Below are 22,094 nucleotides of genomic sequence, written 5' to 3'. Positions count from 1 at the left end.
TCGCAGCTCAATCTGAGCAGTATAGATTATTCATGGCAGTCCTAAATAAATGGTCAGGAACAATTGTTGCGATAGATGCGGGAAGGTGGTTCCAATCCACTGAAGTTTTTGGAATGAATGACTCTTGGAATGCATTAGTGTTGCATTTTAGAATGTCTACTTTATACATATGATCAATGCGAGGTGAAATATAAGAAGGTTGATTCAGCAGTCGGTTGTGAAGTAATGAGTTAGTATGGTATATCTTATGAAAAAGACATAAGCGAGCTATTTTACGACGTAAATTGAGGTTAGGACAATAGGCTAGTTTTCATTGAGCTCACGCTTGCGGTGCGATGAAAGTTATTAAGAATAAAACGAGCAGAGCGGTTCTGAACTAATTCCAGGGCGTTAGTTAGTTTGGAATGACCGGGGTCCCAGATAGAAGAAGCATATTGTAATTTAGAGCGTACAAGCGTTTTGTACAGAGTTAGTTTCAAAGATGAAGGGGCAAGTGAAAAGTTTCGTTTTAGATAACCCAGCATTCGATTAGCGTTATTAATAACATACTCAACATGCATTTGCCAGGAAATATCTGAGGTTATATACACGCCTAGGTATTTATAAGAAGAGACAGAATGTAAGGGGACATCTTCGAGAAAATAAGAAGAAGGAAAATTACATTTACGCGATACTGTCATGGCCTTGCATTTAGTCGTGTTAAGTTCCATCCCCCATAATTCACACCACTTTGAAACATGGTTGATGTCAGTTTGTAAATTCAGAACATCCGAGGCGTTAGTAACTTCTCTGTAAATAACACAATCATCAGCGAATAAACTAATTGAAGAAGAAATCGAATTCGGCAAATCGTTAATATAGATAAGGAACAATAGCGGACCTAATACAGAACCTTGCGGTACTCCAGAATGGACGGAGGCGAGCGGGGACGTTTCATCGTTAGCGGTTACAAACTGGGAACGATTAGTGAGAAAACAAGTTATCCAGGACAGAACATTTGCGTCAATGTTAAGACTGTTAAGTTTTAATAGCAGCAGCTTGTGTGAAACTTTATCGAATGCTTTGGAAAAGTCCAAAAAAACGCAGTCTACCTGGGACCCTCGGTCAAGCGCTAGGTGCAAATCATGGGTGAATGACAAAAGTTGCGTTTCGCAAGAGAAGGATTTACGAAAACCATGCTGAGCGGTGCTAAAGAAAAGGTTAGATTCTAAAAATTGAACTAGTTGTGAGTAGATGATATGTTCTAGTATCTTGCATGGAATGCTAGTAAGCGAAATTGGTCGATAGTTATTCGGGCAATGTTTATCACCTCCTTTGTGGATTGGCACCACCCTCCCTATCTTCCAATCAGCAGGCAACTCTCCAAGTGAAAGCGACTGGGAAAAAAATTTGAGATAATATCAAAGAGCAATATATTTTTGTGTTCTTGAGGAACTTTGAGTTAATGCTGTCGGTGCCAGCAGAGGAAGAAAGTTTTAAGTTATCGATTATTTTAACAATACCAAATGGGTCGACAAGAACGGGTCCCATAGGCAAAAAATCACTCGCGTCAAATCTACAAATAGGCGTGTTAATAACAGACTGAAAGGACTTAATAAAAACATCATTCAAAACGCGAGCACATTCATCGCTATTAATTACGTCTCCATTCGCGTCCTTGAGTGAAATTACGAATTTTTCTTTTTTACTAACAACATTCCAAAACTGCTTTGGGTTAGTGGCTAACATAGACGGTAGCTTAACGTTAAAATACTCGTTTTTTGCATCTTCAATAGCACTTTTGTAAACTGCATTGGCGTTGTGGTAAGATTCCCAACGGTTACAGGTACTGGAAGATTTCGCGGCACGAAACAATCTCTTTTTCTTGTTCGATAGCCTCCTCAGTGATGGGTTATACCATGGTGATTGATGGTGAGACGTTACAGATCGCAGTGGAATGTACTTGTCGGTGAGAACAGCGACTTGACCCTTAAACATATTCCAGTTCTGCTCAACAGAACGCTCGGAGCAGTTAACAAAATAGTGATCAACAAACTGACTCAGGGCATCGTTTATAGCGTCGAAATTAGCTTTTCGGTAGTCACGAATAAGTTTTATCTGCTTTCTACTATTACACTTTGGTATGCTTAGAGAGATGAGTAACGAGCAGTGATCACTTAGTCCTGGTAGGTGAGATATTAGGGATACAAGGTCAGGTGTGGAGGTCAGAACAAGGTCAAGAATATTTGCTGACGTGGCTGCAATTCTTGTGGGTTCTGTAACTAGCTGCGACAAGTTAAAATCGGAACACATGTTCAAGAAATCGAAACACTCCGACGAAAATGGGTTAGGAAACGGGCTCTCATGTGACCAACAGATGTTTGGGTAATTAAAATCACCTAGAAGAAATATTGGACTGTTTGGAAACCTTGTTACAACTATATTGATAGCATCATGAAGTTCGTTTACAAAACTAGAGGTACACTTCGGCGGACGATAGCAAACACAAAGGATAACTTTTTTATAATTCACTTCAAAACAAACGCAGAGAAACTCAATATTTAACGCCAAGTTTACACAATAGGAAACAATACAGTCGGCTACTGCAATTAGTACACCACCTCCAGATCCAAACTGCCTATCGGAACGATACACGTTAAACCGCTTTTGACAATCAAATATTTCACTATTCCGTACTGTAGCGGAAAGCCACGTCTCGGTGAGTACGACAACGTCAGCCGATGACGAGTCAAGCACAGCGCATAACTCATCTCGCTTTTTTAGAACGCTCCTTATGTTAGTAAAAAAGATAGACATATTTTCGGAAGAATGACCATGATCGTTTCTCGGTTGCTATGACGAAGGGGATTCATTCGCTGACTCAGCAAGGACGCCAGCGGCTGTATCGGCGAGACTCAACTCAGAGGGAGCCCCGAGCTCGCGCACACTATCAGTTTCGGAGCAGTAAACATAAATTTTTTTGTCAAAATGAAGCTTGTTGTACCGTAATCTAAAGTTAATATTAGGATTTAATGCCTTCGCAAATTCGATTAATTTCTTTCTAGCCTGACGTGTAGCTGGTGAAAAATCCTCATTAATAGAAATGCCACTGCCTTTTGCCTTCGTTCTTAACGACAAGATGCTCTCTCTAGATTTCGAATTCGCAAATTTTACAATAATCGGTCGGCACTTGTTCCCGAGAAACAGGCCTATCCTGTGCGCTCGAGCTATGGCGTCATCTGTGACCTCCATATTCATTACCCGCAGAAGCACCGCTCTAACCTTCTCCTCAGACTGACTCATCGTTTCTGACGGAACGTCCTCGATTCCGTGAAAAATTAAATTACCACGTCTTGACCGGTCCTCTATCTCGTCCATGCGCTCACGCAGGAGAGAATTCTCTTTCCTGGCGTCATCAGCAATGCACTGTGCAGCATGTAGTTGCTTCTGCCATTCGTTAAACTTTGCAGACTCTTTCTCTACTCTTGTGAGCCTACTGTCGACTGAGATGAGTCTATTTTCCATCAGTTGTTGGTTTTTCTTAATTTCATTTACGGAACTCATTAGCATCTCCTTGCTCAGCTTAGGCCCGTAACAACTTTTGAGGCTACAAAAAGGCGCAGCGAAGTGCACTTCGACATTGGGCGCGGCAGCATCTTCGCCATGAGGTTTAACAACCCTTTCGTCGTCCTTGTTCAGGTGAGCAAAAACTGGAAAGACCTTCCGAAGTAATAATGGCTGCTTGATCTTGCAGCCGTGCCCACTGAGACATGGTTAAATCCTCAAATACTCGATAGCGAAATTGTCTTTCCAAACTATGTTATGTTAAGACCAAACATCTAGAGATGGGGGTGTTGTTGTTTGCGGGTTTCATGGCGCAACAGCAACGGAGTGGTGGGGGTGTAGCAATCCTTTCAAAGCATTTTTTCCTCACGTAAAAGTAGTTGAGTCTCTTTAGTGTGAAGTGTACTTGGCAAATAATTCTTTCTTTGTTGGTGTGGTTTACCGGCCTCCCAACTCGGATCTAAAATATCTGTATAGCTTGTTCGACTACATGTGCCAACACATCAAGGGTGAAAGAATCATCATGATGGGAGAGATTTTAATGTACCAGAGATAAACTGGGATTTGCTGCACCCAGGCACGTCTACTTCAGATGCTTTTCTTGACATTGTCTATGTTACACAAATCGTCAGGGAGCCAACCCGCATGCAGGGGTACTCTTCTAGTCTACTAGACTTGGTGTTTCTTAGTGACCATTTTCCACAAGCCCAAACCGATTTAGATGTGGTGGATGGCATATCCGATCATAAATGTATGTATGTGCAATACCTGCACGTGCTTCTGTGCCCTCTCATCGTTGTACTACCCATGTCATTGATTTTAGCAATTCTGATGATGCTTCTGCCCTATCTTACCTTGCGCATAAATTCTTTGACTTTTGCAAAATGTGTGATTGTAATTTCTTTAGCAGAGATGATCTATGGTACAGAGCAATTGTAAATCGTTGCATTACCCAGCTCGTCCCCCCAAAAAAAAGGATGATAAGGAAACATAACCCACGGATAATCAGTGAGATTATCCACCTGAAACGTCTACTAATCAAATGCCTTAGAAAGTCATCTAAAAAGTATTCCATTACAGACTGCAGAACAACAGATTACAAAGCAAAGCTTTCGGAACAAGCGTGTGCACTTAAATTAAAAATTAAACAAGTCTCCAGAGAAAGGCAGTCAGATTTGTTTACCACAAATACAGTCAATTCGATTCACCAACAAAACTCCTAAGGAAAGCTGGTTTATGGACTATCGTTGATCGTGTAAGACTCGGTCGGCTGAAATTTATGTTCCTCCTTTTAAACAATGCATCTAAAATAGATAAAAACAAGTACGTTAAGGGATCGGAAGCGAGAGTCATTAGACATACACATAGCGACACACTCGTTGAGTATTCCTTCAATAACAACAGTTTTAAATACTCATTTTCTCCTTCAGCGATAAGAGACTGGAACAGTTTACAAAGACACTTTTTAGTAGTACAAGTGTTGAATTGTTTAGTGATGCAGTTGAAAAACTACTACTTTGTCAATTTATGAATTGATGTTTTTTCCGTTACAGGAATGACGCAATATTTTTGCTGTTCCGTTTTTATTGATATTAGCCTCTTGATGTATATTTGTTTTTCCCCAATACCTGCAAAAATCGCAATGGGATTGGGAGTATTTTGAAATAAATAAATGAATGGAGGAAACTCCCCCTCGATAGCTCCATTCGAGAAAGAGGGAGACTCTCTTTTGCGCAGGGAGTAGCTCAGAGACCCGCTCCTTTGGGGAGAGTGGGAATGGAGAGAAGGACACTAGGGACCTCTGCCAGGCACAAGACAATGCTCTGCCAATTCCTCAGTAGTATTGGCAATATTGAAATTATGTTTGTACAGTTTATGGTGCTTAATCTTCTCTTTATAAATCGGTGCTAGATTTGATATACACATAGCTTGTTTTTATACAATCTCGATGCAATGTACATGCAGAAAAAACTATGTTCTTGTGCACACGTGACAGGGCCGTAACCAGGGGGGGGGGGGGGGGGGGGGGTTAGGGGGTTCTGACCCCCCCCGAAATTTTTTTTCTGCGTACGGCCCTGGCCGGTGCACTTGCAGCCAGCCGATTTTAATCTCCACCTCTGAGCACGCGCAGTGGCGCCGGTAGGCTACCGGGTACCAAACCGGGACCGGTTCTCCGGTTTGCTATAACTCTCCATTATATGCCACCGATGCACATGATTCATAGGCGAAAATAAGACAATAGACATTTTCAAAATGGCCGCCGTTGTCCCCGAACCCCCCCCCCCCCCCCCCCCCCCCCCCCCCGAAATATTTTTCTGGGTACGGCCCTGCGTGAGACATGGCAACACACTTAAAAAAGCCTAAACTAATTTGCTCCTTTTGAACCACAGAGTGCAATGAGCAACAAAACTAATGTGTGCAACACTCTTTTCGTTCTAAAATAGTTACATACAGCCAGACTTGTACGTAACTTAAATACTCTACTCAAGTTACTGTATCTTAAATACTTTTGTAACTTGGTATCTTGCAAATACTTTAGAACGTCAGTATTTAGTACTCTAACTTAAATACTTTTTTCAAGTAACTTGTACTCATTTTAAAGTTACCTAAGTTACTTTCTATTTTTTATTTTCTTTAGAGGTGGAAAGCTTGGAAAATATTGAACTCCAGTTATTTTCGCTAGGCGCCCCGCCATTGCAGATACATTTCGTGCCAGGTAATACACTGCACTTCCGTGCTTCTGCTGAACGAGGTGACACGGAGAAACAGGTGTCACAGCCTCAAGTTGAGCGGACGCGTGTCGTGTCTTCTAACTGGGCAAAACTTCAAAGCAAAAATTACTTACAATTTGTTTGTGGTCAAGCCCAAGAACAACAGAGATTCCGAAGCTGAAGGGCATGTGGGTGAAGGCATAAGATATGTGTACAAGGCTACAAGCCAGAGGGAGGGCACTTGTGTCGAAGAGAGGGTGGGTTCTACAAGTGTCTGGAAAGAGTCGACAGTAAACTGGAGTTTATTTTTTTATGTTATGGAGTGAAATCATATAAAAGAAAGCATCCAGCTTCAGAAATGCCTTTGCATCCGCACGCAGTCGCACACACCCGCTCGTTCGTTTCACTAGGCTCTCTTCGCACACAAGACTCGCAAAACGCAACTACACGGCTTCAATCTGGCGGCCCATCGCTTGTGGCGTCCACAGCCTTAGCAGGTTTTAGTAGAATGTGTCCCCCCCCCCCCCCCCCCCCCCCCCCCCCCCCCCGCTAACCCTCTGCTACGAAGAAACCGCCACTGCACCTGCGTGCCGATGGCCTTGGCTGTAGAGTTCCGGGTAGCAAAGGGGCTTAGCGGAGGGGGAAACGCGGTCTACTAAAACTCGTTATTGTCTTCGGTAGCACGAACGACCGCCGGCGCCCACCACGGCGGCCAGTGGCGTACCAACTTGTTTTTGAGAGGGGGGCAAACCAGACCCCTTTACCCCAAGGGTCGGGGGCGGTGCTCTTGGTATCCTTTGGGCGCCGCCGGCCCGTGTTTGGCTGTTTCAGGGGGGGGGGGGGGGGGGGGGGGTTGGTACGCCCATGACGGTAGCACCCCTGGCCTGGACTCCCCGACTGCACGGGACTGCCAGTGCACTGCCGGGGGAAGCGGAAATGAACACCCGACGACGCAAGGGGAGCGTCGGAGGCGAGCCTCTGAACTCCCTCCGCAGGAAAACGGGCCCCGCGCTGCCCTCGCCTATGTCCCCGCCATAGCGAGGCTATAAAAGAAAAACATTTTTATTTTTGTTTCATTCGTAGTGTCGTGTGACGTCAGGGGGGTGGGTCACGTGGCCCCCCGAGGTCACGTAACCCACCCCCCTGACATCACACGACACCCCCCCCCCCCCCCCCCCCGAGGTCACGTGACCTCAAGGACTCACCTATCCCTCAGTACGCTTCCAACCTTCTCCTCAAGAGCTGCGCTCTAATCTGGCGTTACAGGAAATTGTAAACGGCTTACATTTGTTTTTTTGTCGTATGCTTGACATACAATTTTGGGAATCGGTTGGCAACGGAGCGGAGTGCAATGGTTTTGTTTTCGATCAAACGTCCCCGCTCACCCGACGAAGCACGCGCAACTGCAAGCCTGCCAAAGTTTCCCTCACGTGCATGCGAACATGATTGAACGACAGAGGCACCAGCTGGGACACTTGCAATCCATCGTTTTACGTTTGCTTACTTTTGACGAAAATCTGGCATGTCGGGAAAACGGTGGCAAGGGGTTTTTCGGAAATGCTCGGCAATGCGTACAGCAATGTGCTGTACACTTCGAATTTCGAATCTCGCAAAATTCAAAGATTTCGAATCTCTTTCGATCTTAAATTCAAACGCTTCGAATTTTTAGACATACAGGTCGAGAAATGTGAAGATTTCGAATTTCTTTCTACATAAATTCGAAAATTTCGAAGGTTTCGATTCTCTTTTAGAGCTAAATTTGAAAAAAAAAACTTCGAAGATTCCGTTTTTTTTCAAGTCCAAGTTTTCAAAGTTCGAAGTCTGTTTTCATGTTCCTACACACTTTCAGTTTCAAATAATGTTTTCACGCCTCACTGGTTTTCACAATTCCCCTCTCCCACCAACAAGCAAGAGTTGCTACGCTTCTTGGGTATGGTCACATACCTCACAAAGTTTGTACCCAACTTGGCGCATGAAACCTACCCACTACGACAACTTCTGAAGCAAGACGCTGCATGGACCTGGGATGCGAACATGCAAGAGTGCTACAACAAGGTGAAGGGCTTGCTGGTATCGGCACCAGTTCTGCGCTTCTTCGATACAAAAGAGACGACGGTGTTGTCCGTAGATGCGAGCTCGTACGGACTGGGAGCGGTCCTTCTGCAAAATGAACGTCCAGTCTCGTATGCATCAGCCACATTGTCTGAGTCGCAGCGCCGATATGCACAAATTGAGAAGGAGCTTTTGGCAGTGGTTTTCGCCTTGGAACACTTCCACTACTATGTGTACGGACGCCAGGTCGTTGTGCAGACCGATCACAAACCACTAATCGGACTTTCGACAAAGCAGTATGATACAATATCCCCAAGACTGCAGCGCCTGCTCCTGAGGCTCCAGCATTATGATGTACACCTAACCTACGTTCCAGACAAGCAGCTGCTAGTAGCAGACGCCCTTTCCAGAGCACCGCTTATAACAGAAAAGGTGGACACGGCTGAAATTGAGACGTCGGCAGCTTCAGTTTGCCTAGTCGTTCAAGCGTCTCCTTGCAAGCTCCAACAAATAAAGGAGGCGACTGCCATGGACACTGCACTTCAGCGTGTACTTCAGTACATCAAAGATGGATGGCCCGAGCGCTCAAGCGACATGAGTCCGGAGACACGGGGGTTCTGGCACTGCAAAGAGGAGCTCCACTTCACAGACGGTCTACTGTGCAGAGGCAACCGCCTTGTCCTGCCCGCTGCATGCAGAGCAGATGCACTGACGAAGCTTCATCTTGGTCATCGAGGGATAGTGACTTGCAAGAACAAGGCAAGAGAGGCTCTGTACTGGCCTACCATGAATGCAGACATTGAAGCGTTGGTAAAAAACTGCACCATATGCCAGGAGCATCAGAGAGCTAACCCTCATGAACCCCTTCTTGACCGAGAGCTGCCAAATCTATCTTGGCAGAAGCTAGGAATGGACTTTTTCCATCTTGGAGGAACAAACTACTTGTTGGTCATTGACTACTATTCGAAGTACATTGAACTCAAGAAGATGGTCTCGACCACAGCAGCAGCCCTGGTGAACACCCTGAAGGAGATCTCTGCTCGGTTTGGGATACCTGAAGAGATCATCACTGATCAGGGTCCACCATTTGACTCCTTGGAATTCATGACCTTCAACAAGGAATGGGACGTCCGCCACAACCCATCATCGCCACTTTACCCCCGCTCTAATGGGCAAGTGGAGAGATGTGTACAGACAATCAAAGCATCCCTTCGTAAGGCTGCACAAGACGGTCAGGATCTTTTTGGAGTGCTTCTAGACTACCGCTCATCCCCCATGAATGGCCTTTCATCGCCAGCGGAGATGCTGATGGGCCGTAGGGTGAGAACACTTCTGCCAGTTCACCCACAACTGCTACGACCGCGGTACCCACACAACCAGTACCAAAAGCAGCTACAGAGGCGCCAGAGCCAGCTGCATCGTCATGGAGACCAGCACACAGCTCTGCTACCACCACTCAAGACTGGTGACGCAGTTTGGCTTTGGCTGAATGGAAGATGGGCTCCAGAAACAGTTCTGGATGTGGGACCTCATCGATCATACACTGTCAAGTCATCGAGTGGTGTGGTCTACATGCGCAACAGGTACCATCTGAGACCACGGTTCCAGAAGTGCATCGCAGAGTCACCTCCGCAGGCATCATCTGGGTGTGTTCAGTCCCGTGTACCAGCATCCCAGCCACCTTCAGCTGGGAACCACCAAACTCGTTCGGGACGTGCTGTGAAGCTCCCAAGCCGTTTTAGAGAGTGACTTAATTTTAATTGTTGCTAATTTCAGAAGCTAAAAAAAAAAAGGACGTGTTATGTATATTGTTAGTTAGCACGTCACTAGCGCCACCTAGCGCCAGCTACAGTGTTCCCAAGCAAGGGCCAAGCCTAGTCAAGTGTTGGACTACGCCCGATCATGTAACCGACCGGATATAAAACATGTGCTCTCAGTAATCCCAGTAATCCGATGTCATCCTGTTAATCCGTCCCAGCATAAACATAACAATTTAGACCGGGCGAAGTTGGTCAGGCAATTAAATAAGACGACAAGTGTCCCGGATGTGCTGGAATATTTGCCAGTGCAGTGTGACGTGTGATGTCATAGATCAGTAATTGTGGCCACCAGCCCGGGAGGGGGAGGGGGAGGGAGGGGAAGGGGGGGGGGGGGTCTTTAACATGCATCACGCAGTAGCGATCACACGAATGCACTGTTTTACGATACTCATTCAGTTCGAAACGGCCAGGGGCGGGCAGGAGGTGGAGGCTCAGAAAAACCTTGAAGCGATCTGGCAAACTGCCTCCCCACCCCCTTGCACGCTGGTAGTAATCTGATCGAACGCCTCCCGAGTGATGCTGGCATATAGTAAGTTTAGTTTGTAACTAATCTGGAGGTTTATTTTCCGGGACGGAGGAAACGCCTTGCAAAAAGCACAGAAGCCGACACAACTCGAGGTCGATGGGCGTTCTACCATTCTCATACCAATGGCGTCGGAAGAAGAAAAACGGGAAAGAAGGGGGGCTGCAGCTCTCCCCCCCCCCCTTCCAGATGTTTCGTGCTGTTTCAAGAAAACAATACGGGGAAAGGGGGCATGGTCGAGCTTATTTTAATCTGAAATTATTTATGCATATATATAGCTACTGTCGCTCTTCACTGCATAAAAGATCGCGTAGATGGTCATTGTCGGAAACTCGTTGTCAGAAGGCCCTACTCGTCACATGCTTAGTGGTTTGGAAGTTCAAAGCTATGTCTTTTCGACCTAAATAACTAAGCCATTAAAAAAAAAATAATTAAGCGTAACAATACCCACGTAGCATCCAATGTCGTGCGAACATTCACTGGGTGTCCTGAATGTTGAAGGAACGTTAAAACACCATTCGGAACGTTCTAGGAACGTTCGTATGCGAACATTCCTTACAACGTAAGCTGCTCAACATTCTAGAAACGTTTGTTGTCGAACATTCGTATGCACAACGTTCTCGGAACGTTCCCCTTTGAACACTCATATGTGCAACATTCTTGGAACGTTCGCTTGTGAACATTCCTAGAATTTTCGCAGGTGAAGCCAACTTTACGGAGCTTTCAAGCAACCTGTGTTTCGAAACACTATCCACTATATGCCACCTTGTGCCAAAAATATGCAAATTAAGTGGAGGTTTTGGAAACTTAGCATAAGGGATCAGTTTTATCTTATACGAGTCTACCGAGTAACGTGAGATAAGGTGTAGGAGAAAAGCAATGGTCTTCAAAATTTGATAATGAGCTTGGCACTCACTGCGTATGTAGAGGGGCAGTTTTGAATAAACCCGATTTTTAGCATCTGCGATTCAATACTTTGAAGAAGGTATGTCCCGCTTGAGGGTGGGATGCTGTAGGTATCTGTTCTTATGCTCGGAGTGAGTAATCGGTTATGTATGCAGCATGTTTTTATAAGTAGGAGTAAACTGCCGTTATAGTACAAGCTCTGTCTAATGCTCTGGAAAAGCGGCTAGGTTGTGCTAGGCCTGGAAAAAATATATTTCGATTAAAAATATTGATTGCTCTGTGAGGAGATTTATTATATCTATATATGTAGTATGGCTCAGTGGGGCTGTAAGCTAAGCAAGCCATAATTGTGGAATCTTTGTAAACATTCCTCAGAGAATGTTGCAGATGTTCTTTGGATGTTTTGGGAACGTTCTTAAAATCTTTTTAGAATGGTGATTAAATGTTCTGTCGTGCTCAGAACGTTCTAAAAATATCCCCTAGAAAGCATTCCCCGAATGTAGCGATAAGTGCCTGCGCCACATTCTGACAACGTCGATAGAATGTTCTTACGTAAATTTGAAACATTCAGAGAATGTCGCAGAAGTTCTTTGGATGTACTGAGAACGTTCTTAGAGCCTTGTTAGGATGTTTCAATGTTGATTTAATGACTTGGTAATGTTCTATGTCGTTCTAAGAATATCCCTTTGAAGACATTCCCCGAATGTAGCGATAAGTAGTACCTGCGCCACATTCTGACAACGTTGATAGGATGTTCTTACGTAAATCTTCAACATTCCAAGAATGTTGTCTATGTTATTTTAAACATTCCCGGAATGTTCTCAGAACGTTCCCGTGCTACGTGGGTAAATGCAGCAAGGCCAAGATTCCGAGACATTCGGGCTAGTTTCAAAACTTCCCACCACACGGCGCTCAAAGACCAACCTGCAGAATATTTTTCAACCAGAAAAAAGTTCCCCTCGCCACACTACCCATTTCCTCCTCTCCCACAGTTGACTTGACGGCGGGGAGACTCCTTTTGTTGCTGCATCTCGGGGCCAGATAACTGAGATAAGCCAAGCTAAGCGCATAATGGGCGATTTGCGGCGGGAGGCACAGCGACCCCTTTCCTCCGGCGATACCAGAGAAGCGCCCGAAACCGAACTCTCCTTTCTGCAGCATTTCAGAGCCTAGCCTCACGGTTTTGTCCCTGAATTTTTGTTTTGTTTTGCGATAAGCATGCTTGGCTACTCCGAGCATTTGACTGCTTCTGCCGTCCATGTAAAGTGACCCAAGGCCATGTGAGGATGGGCATAAGCTAAGGGCCATCGTCCAAGAACCCTAGAGTTCGAAGGAACTACCACATTTTCCGGACTATAGCCCGGACCCGGTGCATAGTCCGCAGGGAAATATTTCGCGTCAAAAATTAAAGTGCTTGCTTAGATAGTCCGCACCCGGTACACAAACGCCACCCAGTGCAAAGCCCGCACTTAGCACCTAGTCCGAACGTAAAAAGTATCATACTCAGCAGACCTTGACAAACGCCTACTGTATTAGCTCACGATGAAGCTTTATCGTACGTAAATCAACATTAGTATACACGAACTCATCTCTGTTACGTCACGGCGCGGTGGTGGCGCGTCGGTCGCATTTTCGGTCTGGGGCTGTGGGCAGAAGTCCCCATGCCAGACGTCTATTCCTGCGTTGTTTTGAAAGGAACCAGACAAAAACCTGCCTTCTCGTCAAAACGCCGCGACTGGGGCCGCACCAAAAGTGTCGAGAAAGGTTTGAAGGTCAGTTTTCACGTGCTCGGTTCGTCCGAGAATATGTTTATGCGCCGTGAAAAGGGAAAGGCAGACGCCGTCGGACAACGATTGCTTGGGTGGGAAGCACTTTGGGTTGAATTCACGGATAGCTGTGATCATCAGATTTATTTGTTTTGTTCCAACATGAACGCCAAAAAACCGTCAAGTTGTGCGGACTACCTGCGGACTACGTTCAGTGCGTCTTCAAGTTCAAACGGGCATTTGATCGTTCGAACTGTCGTCTGCTCTTTCAGACGTGTCTGCTTCTCGTCTGCTCTCTCAGACGACGCCGGCCCGTAGACAGAATCTTGGCCCGGTACTTGCGATAAGAAGTAATGCACGCCTCAAAAGACCTAAATTTGAAGGTTGGTGAGCAGGTTCGATGTAAACAGTAGATACAAGGAGATGTTGATCATTGTTACCAGTGACCATCACCGACTCGCTAGGCCTGATTCGCAAGGTCCGATTCTGCTTGAGATTTTCAGTATCGACGTCGACCATCTCAGCTTCGGTTCACGCTTTTGCAGCCCGAGCGACGTTGCGACTGAAAATAGCGAGCGAAAGCTCATCATGCGAATCAGGCTTTAGAGTACATTCTGCGGCGTCCACGCGGAATGAATCGCGGCATGTCACATTATTGACGCGAAGTTTTGCGGTGTAACGAGCCTTGTAAATTTCGCTCAGGCCGCTCAAGTAGTCAGACATTGCCAGGAAGACGTAGAATCAACAATTCGAACGCGAAAAAGGGCAGGGGGACTCACACAGACGCCGATAACATCGCATTTCAATGGTTTGTTTATGGGCAAAGGCGAGCGTCTTGCCCACACCCCCATCGCGCATGCGCGGCGCCGGTGGCGTCCGCTAGAGGCGTTCCGGGCGCTCCGGTTTGTTTGTAAACATGAGTTGGTGTATATTCACGATTGTCATAGTGAAGGATCTAGAAAAATTATATCATTTTATTGTCCGCACCTGTAGATAGTCCGCATCGGGTGAATTTTCAACTTTTAAACTTATATAGTCCGGAAAATACGGTACTACAGAGTGTATTGTGACCCTGGGTACTTGAAGAGGAAGTGGCGTGCCTTACAAAAAGTGTTTACGGGACGGGAATTCATGCCAGCGTGCGTACTCTAACATGTCCCGTGCTTTTACCCCAACCCACCTGGTGTTGCCTAAATGGGACACACGTTGAAATAAACAGTGCTGGGGGCTGTCAGACTGTTGTTTTTGTTCTGAAATTTGACCGAAACTCCAAATATTGAGATCTGCAAAAATCCATAATACGAAGCAGAGCCTTTTTTTTTTTTTTTTTTCGGTTCCTTGCATTTTTATATTGCGTTTTGAGATCCTACTAGTGACCAGTGCCGCGTTTAGACGTCATATTGCACGTGGCCACACCGGTGACTAGAACTCCACCTTTCCGTAAACAAAAGTTTAAAGTACAAGTTCACCCGTCAAATTTTGGGAGTGTAATTACAATATTGCGTTAATTTTTCTCAACTCATTATCTCTTCTCGAAATGGTTAATCACTTTAGTACAGTCGCCCTCTTGAGATTTCTAGGCGAGAGATGGCAAAAGCATTTTCCAAAACTAACTGTTTTACATTACCGATCCCTTTCTTAAAAATCACTAAAATTTAATTATATCACATTACAAATTACTGATTACTAAAACTATGGGCATTCTCTTCGTATTACATTTAATTTTTGCAGGTAGAGTTTGCTTGTCGATAATGAAATATCAGTCTGCTGTTGCAAACAGTGCAATGTAGGCGCAATATAATATATTACTGTCATGCCGCAACCTTGTTCAGGAAGCCGCCGATGACAACGAGGTTTTACGATGCGCTAGTAACTCCAAAGTATCTGAATCAGTGGTGTCGCCATGCTGTACTACAGCGCAACATATGAGATGAGACCATAACCGTGCTCTCGCAAGCTCGTTTTTAATAAAAAAAAGAAGATAACATTTTTTTCTTTAATTCTCTACTTGTGCTTGTAAGTTGCAACACAGCAAGAGCTACTCAAGTCTATTGTAATGTATCACTGATATCCGATAAGCTGAAATGGCGTAACCTGTGCAGCATAAAATGCTTTGACGGAATCGTTTGCTCTTAGGTTCACACGTGAGGTGCGAGCTAACCTAACCTATACCTACAGCCAAGAATAAAGGCTCCGAGCATTAATTGGAATGCGACGGAAGCACTTCGACTTTCCGGACTGCCGCGACTATATCTGGAATGACTTCTCTAATCGAGGTGAACACACGCACACATATACCGGAGGCACTGTTGAAGTCTCAGGGGCTCGGGTTTGCGTATAGATTATCATTTGCGCCGATACCCGGTTTTCGCTTTGCTAAAATATTTCAACAACTGCCAGTCTTGAACGGGTCAACAAAACAACTGATCGTTTTCACGTAGTTGGGTTAAAACTATGTGGTTAGGCTACTGTACGGGTGCACTACTAAAACCAATTATAATGACATCTAAAGCGACAATCACTTTCCTGTGTACTTTATCTTGTAAATAACACTTTTGCGATTGACATGTACTTTTGCGCGCGTGCACCGTCGGCAAAAATCGCACCATTAAATGATCTCCCTTCTTTTTCTTTTCTTTTTTTCTGAGCGAGAAAAAAAAGGGGGGGGGGGGAGAGAAGGTTGTTGAGGGTAAAACATGTTGGAGATATGTGCTCTGATTGTCATGATTGTGCATTTTTGATCACCTAACCTTTACAGCTCCCACATGAACGCGACGTCCCATGATGTCAACCGCAGAAACAGTTTGATCACTACTCATACATCAGCCACTGCATTCGGCTTTCAGGTTATTGTGTACCTTCGTGCGTGTGTGCGTGCGTGTAACTTTGATATTTGTATCTGATGTTTAGGAGTGCATATCTCGGAATATTTTCTAGATATAGCGTTGAATTTTTTTTTGTATATTCTTTCCGGAACGTTAAATCATCTAAAAATATTTTTTTACTCGAGTTTTATAACTGAAAATATTTACAACGCTTCAAACGTGCTTCAATGTGAAAAGTGCCCCAACTTCAGCGTGCAATTAAAAAAAAACTTCGTTTTTCTTTTTTTTCTCGAGGAAAATATTTTACACTATATCGCGTGGTGTTCCATTAACATGTTGCATTATTTTGTCTCCATGCGAAATGCAGCGCTTCGAAATACACGAACTAGGCAACTTTGACATTTTTACCCAATATTTGTGAGTTGTTATCTGGCAATGTCTTCAAGACATAGCATTGAACTATTTCTGATATGTTCTTCCCAAGAGGGCCTATCACCTACATAAAAATCATTACACTCACTAATAACTGCACAAACTTACAGTGCGGCAAACAGCTCCCGGGGCCGAACTCGGTCCCAAGCAATAACAAAAGTTACATGTAAAAAAAGAAAAACGATACCGACATTTTCAGAAGCTTTTATTTCTACGCCACATAGATTTATTGTGTCCAGAGTTTGCGAGCTCAGGCTGAACTAAAGCAGGATTTACCAATGAACCACTCTAAGCGATCCATTATTCGCAAACACAACGCAGCGTACTCTGTTACGATCCGTTCTACCTTAAAATGGACCGCAGCGGACGCTACGATCCATCGGAGGTAAATCAGTTCCGAGTGTGTGACACGTGACATGCGCTAAGTGTGGCACGAGGCCAAATGAAGCGCTCACAGCGCTGCATTGGCTGGAACGACTTGCAGCGTCCGGTGTGGTCCATCCCTGGGTATACAGAACATAATCTTGTACCAAAGCAGTATGTCTGACTTCTCGGATTACCCCGAAGACATCTCCAAGCAGCTCACAAAAGTGTCATTGTATATTGTCAGAATGTCGAACCGGACAAAACCATTATCACGGAGTACCTTCCGCACAGGACAAGGCGAGGGGTTAAAGGGGTACTCCGCCGATTTCTTCATGGTCCCCGATTTGCTTGAAATTTTGCTAAACTCGCCAAACAACTTCGCCAAAATAGTATCCCAAATATTAGGTAAAAATATTTTTTTTTTCACGAAGTTATTGAATTTACAATTTTGGTCCTCACCGTGTTTTTCAAACTGAAAGTCTCTACTGGCAACAATGAAAAAGTGACGTCAGTGGAAGTGCTGGGGTTCACTCTTTGGACTGTAGAATTTCTTCCCAACCGATTCGAAGCAGTTTCATGGTGTCAAATGAATGCTTTGGAAGCTCGCTCCTGTCTCCGCGCTCCAGCACGGAACAAATGATTGGCATATTCTATTTTTTAGACTGCTCGCCCGACTGGCAATTTTAACCTTCCACTGACGTCACGGCCCTGAAAAGGGCGGGTATATTTGAATGTTTGTTTTTGCATCATTTTCATTTGCCGATTTCGGAATAACTAATATGAATATCACGATACTAAATAGCATACCAGAAAGGGTAAAGGCCGGGGAGTCAGAAAATATAGTTAGTTGAGGTAGCTCAAAAATCGGCGGAGTACCCCTTTAAGTGCTCGCTCAAGCGTTGTGAGAGCCAGTCCTTTGAAGACAGGATATAAAGCTACGACCCTCGTGAGCCAATCGGGGCATCGGAGCAAAGCACTTGACGATGTGCCATAGAAACACGATCCTCCCACGGAGAGCTGTCTCGTGCGTCGCTCCCTTGCTCTGATTGGCCAACGGGGATCGTAGCTTTCGCCGTTTACCAAGTTATGGTGAAACGGAGATACACTCAGTCCGTGTAGCTTTTCTATCTGATCGTTTTTTCTGTTCCACGTATTTTTAAAATTCAATGTCACGGTTTGAGCGGAGAACGTAACGTGGCTTTTCGAAGCTACTGGAGAATCCAGTGTATGTCTGTTATCTGTTTCAACGGTCGTTTACTTACAAAAGCAAGCCGGGTCTTCCTGACAGACTAAAGTGCTCCTCGCCGACATTTACGATTCTGCCCCATTCCATGATTAGTTTAAGAAATAATCCAAATCCGAAAGCCCCGTTTCCATACCCCTGCCGCAAACCCCCGCGTTTTGTCACACATCTTCAAGATCCCCGGCTTTTAAAAACCAACGCCCGCTTAACAATTTTCCAAGCTTCTCCCCTTATATTGCTATCAACGCGTTTCTTCCTACGCATTGTATACATGATTAAGCAAGGGATGGAGTTGACAACGCGACCACAATTACTACTTTTGTGTACTTGTTTATCGAATGCGCTCTCGTGGCCCGAAGTCGTTATAGAGCGGAAGGTAAATACACTGTCAAAATAGTCTGTACATCTGTAACAAATAATTACTAATAATAAACAGAAACAAAGAAGCAGGTCACGGGCCACCGCAAAAACGTCACTGATGGCATTTATAATAAAGTTAGGTCATTGATATTAGCAACCAACCAGATGAGGTGGTTTTATCCGTGGACTGAGCAAGGTAGGAAAGATTAACTCGTATTTCAAATTAATGCTGGTGATTGGGTCCGGACACTTCATCGAACGCCGTCTCATCGAAGCCATTTAATCGAACGTTATTGAATCAAACGCCATTTGATCAAAGCCGTTTAATTGAATGCATAAAATAGTATTTGGAGATCGTTTCTCGTTTTCGGAAATAGTTCCTTTTGCATCGAAGGACAACTATATTCTATGCCATATTTTCAATTAAATGTCAGGACCAAGAAAAGAACTGCTTTTCTCCGGCAATATAATGGTAGTCGCATGAGGACAAACACGCGTACACTATGCAGTGCTGACTACCCCGCGACAACCAGAAAGTTTCTGGCTCAGTGACTTGGTGTGCGCCGCCTATTTGTGTCACACTTGTGCTACTAAGCTTGTCTAAAATAGGGAACACCCAAGATCACAATTGTTTTAAAGATGTCATTTACGCACGAGAAAACCAGAAAGTTTTAGATGAGGCGATGAAAGGGATAAAAAAAGGGTACAAATATTTTCGGACATTTCATTATGCACGTAGTTCGTAGCTCAGGCTCAAATCAATCACGATTTGCACAAGAAGCTGTCTGGTTTTCGAAGCTTTCTCCCAAACCTCCCCGTTATTTACAGACTTAGGCTTGAAACATTGAACCCAAACACAAGAAAGAACGCAGTGGAGACTCCTCTCCCCCCTTCCCCCTCGAGCGCCTCGATACCATGAGACATCGGAGGTGACTCAGTGCTGGGAAAAGTGACACGTGGCATTCGGATTTGGTGCAGCGATGCGCGCCAAGGAGCGAGAAGTCATATGAAACCCTCACAGCACTGCATCTGCTGGAACAGCTTGTAGCGTCCGGATGTCCTACTTCCATCAAGCCCCACCTCAGCGACCCGAAGGAATTCCGCAAGCAGGCTCTAAAGCGACCCATTGTGCGTTTCGAAAACCTTGAACGGGCAATAACGTTATCACAGAGTTCCTGGTATACTGAACAAAGAAGAATGATAAGTGCATCCCCCCCCCCCCCCCCCCCTTCCTCGCTTTCAGCATGAATCACACACACCCCGTTCCAGTATTGCTTCTTTCTTTTTTTTTTAATTCAATATTTAGAAGCGCGGGAGGCATGGGGTAGTGCGAGAGCGCCCTGTTTCAACGACTGCTCTTGTGAAAGATTGCATAAGTTTTGTTTTTATATATTATTATGAAGCCGCCAGTCGCTGCAGTTAGGGCTTAAATCTCTGATGAACCCGCATACTTGGCGTTTTACAAATTTAGAAAAATACAAGGAGAGTCAAATGGCTCTGTCTTTATTCGCAAGGTTGTTGGATTCTTCAGACTGGGGATCCGAACAATTCAGTGTAGGAAGTTTCGGTGTAGGTCGTTTCGGTGCCGACATTTCGGAGCACGGACTTTTCGGTGCAGAGACTTTTTGCTGCATGGATATTTTTGTGTAAATACACGTTTGGAAGTTCAAATAGCTGAGCTTTCCAGCAGGCATTGCTGACGGCTAGCGGACATTTCATCGAACACCGTTTCATCGAATGAATGGACATTTCATCGAACGCCGTTTCATCGAATTGCTTAGGGCCGTTTCATCGAATTTCTCTGTATCGAGTTTTGAGGCATAAATGTGTTTTGTAGATGTTTTACCTTACATTTGTTAAGACTAAGGTAGTCACTTAAGAAACAGTCTTTAGGGTGGAGCCAAATTACTAGAAATAAAAACCATTGGTATAAAAACAAATGGGTATGCGACTTACTGAAAAGTTTTACTCATGTACCTGTCAGAAAACATGATACTGGAGGTAAAGGACCGACACTTAAAACACTTTTGAATGTCTGTCGTTTTTTTTACCGGCTGTCCGGGGGTTTCGGTAATGTGCCATTCACACCAGCTCATTTGCACACTTACGCTTAGTTGAAGGTTTATTCACGAAAAGCATTTAACTGCCAGGGCAGCACGCTTATAATAAAACGATGCTCTGCGAGGAGAGCACACGAAATAAAATATAATGATACTCTGATTATCAGCTTTATGCTCAAATTAAACGTTTCTGCTTTTTTTTTTTTTTTTTTTTTTAGTTTTCAAACTCTACAGAGTCAAAAGCTGCACAAAGTGTCAGCCAACATGGTTTCGGGCTACACCTGGACTGGAACCACCTCCCCTTCACTGTCAACTTTATTACCGACCCTTTTGCCTATTATGAATCATCTTCAGGACGCTTTCTTAGGAAGGCCAACCCGCACCAGACAAAAGTAAAGCCCTGGGTGTACTCTGTCACCCTTTCGGATCCTCACATAACCCAAGGTTACAGGTACACGCTGTCAAACAATAAAACACTACTCGCTTCCCAGAAAGCACATCGTGCTTTGTTTCTTTTGTTGTTTTTTTTTGTCTCATTTTTAATTGTCTCATGTGACATGAAGAGGGGTCATTGTTTCATGGAGGCTTTCTTCTCGAAGCAGGACATGCTCACAATGGAACTTATCCCGTCACTGCATACTGTGATTTAAAAAAATGGAGAATTAGATGACGTTGTGTATAAAAATCAAAATAAATTGCCAAAATATTGCAGGCTGTAACAGCGTTCGATGAAAAGGCGTTCGATGGAACGGCTTCTATGAAACGGCGTTCAATGAAACGGCGTTCGATGAAACGGTGTTCGATGAAACGGCTTCGATGAAACGGCGTTCGATGAAACGGCGTTCGACGAAATGTCCGGACCCAATATAAGGGATGTAATTATCGAGATGTCTTATTTGACTATGTTTTTCCCCTAATGAAAATATACGATAGGTGTAATCAAGCAATTATTGGCCTTTGTGATCCTGTGAGGACATGTTCATAGAAGACGTAAGGTACACGGATATTTCGGTGTGAACGGCCCGTCATTTCTGGCAATAGCATGCTTTAATATTTTAAAGGTTAGAATAAACGTCTAGGACATCTTTATTAACATTTGTCATAATTATGTCTGGATGATAGGTATGTAACGTGCATAAGCATATGCATATGAAGTTATTCGCATGTGTGGCTTGATAATAATATATTCCGGAAAGAATGCCAGTTTCTAGCCCTTCCAAATACTATAACGGCCACGTATTACAAGTGAGTCGTCGTATACGTAATAAAGTCTCAGGCCAGCTGCCTTCAAAAGAAATATAATCATGCACAAAGGGTAATGTGGGCCCCTTTTGTTTACAAAACGCGTGTGCTCACTGCACTGTGACCTAATCGGCGTTGCTAGCAACGCCCCTGAGGAATCGTCGAGCACCATTGCAGTCCCTGATCCCGGCTTTCCAAAAGACGCTACACGGGGGTGCAAGTTTATTCATTGTGGTCGGAGGCGA

This window comes from Ixodes scapularis, unplaced genomic scaffold, assembly GCF_016920785.2.
Source record: "Ixodes scapularis isolate PalLabHiFi unplaced genomic scaffold, ASM1692078v2 PGA_scaffold9__187_contigs__length_104089568, whole genome shotgun sequence".
Lineage (NCBI taxonomy): Eukaryota > Metazoa > Arthropoda > Arachnida > Ixodida > Ixodidae > Ixodes > Ixodes scapularis.
Note: the sequence above shows the minus strand (reverse complement) of the source record.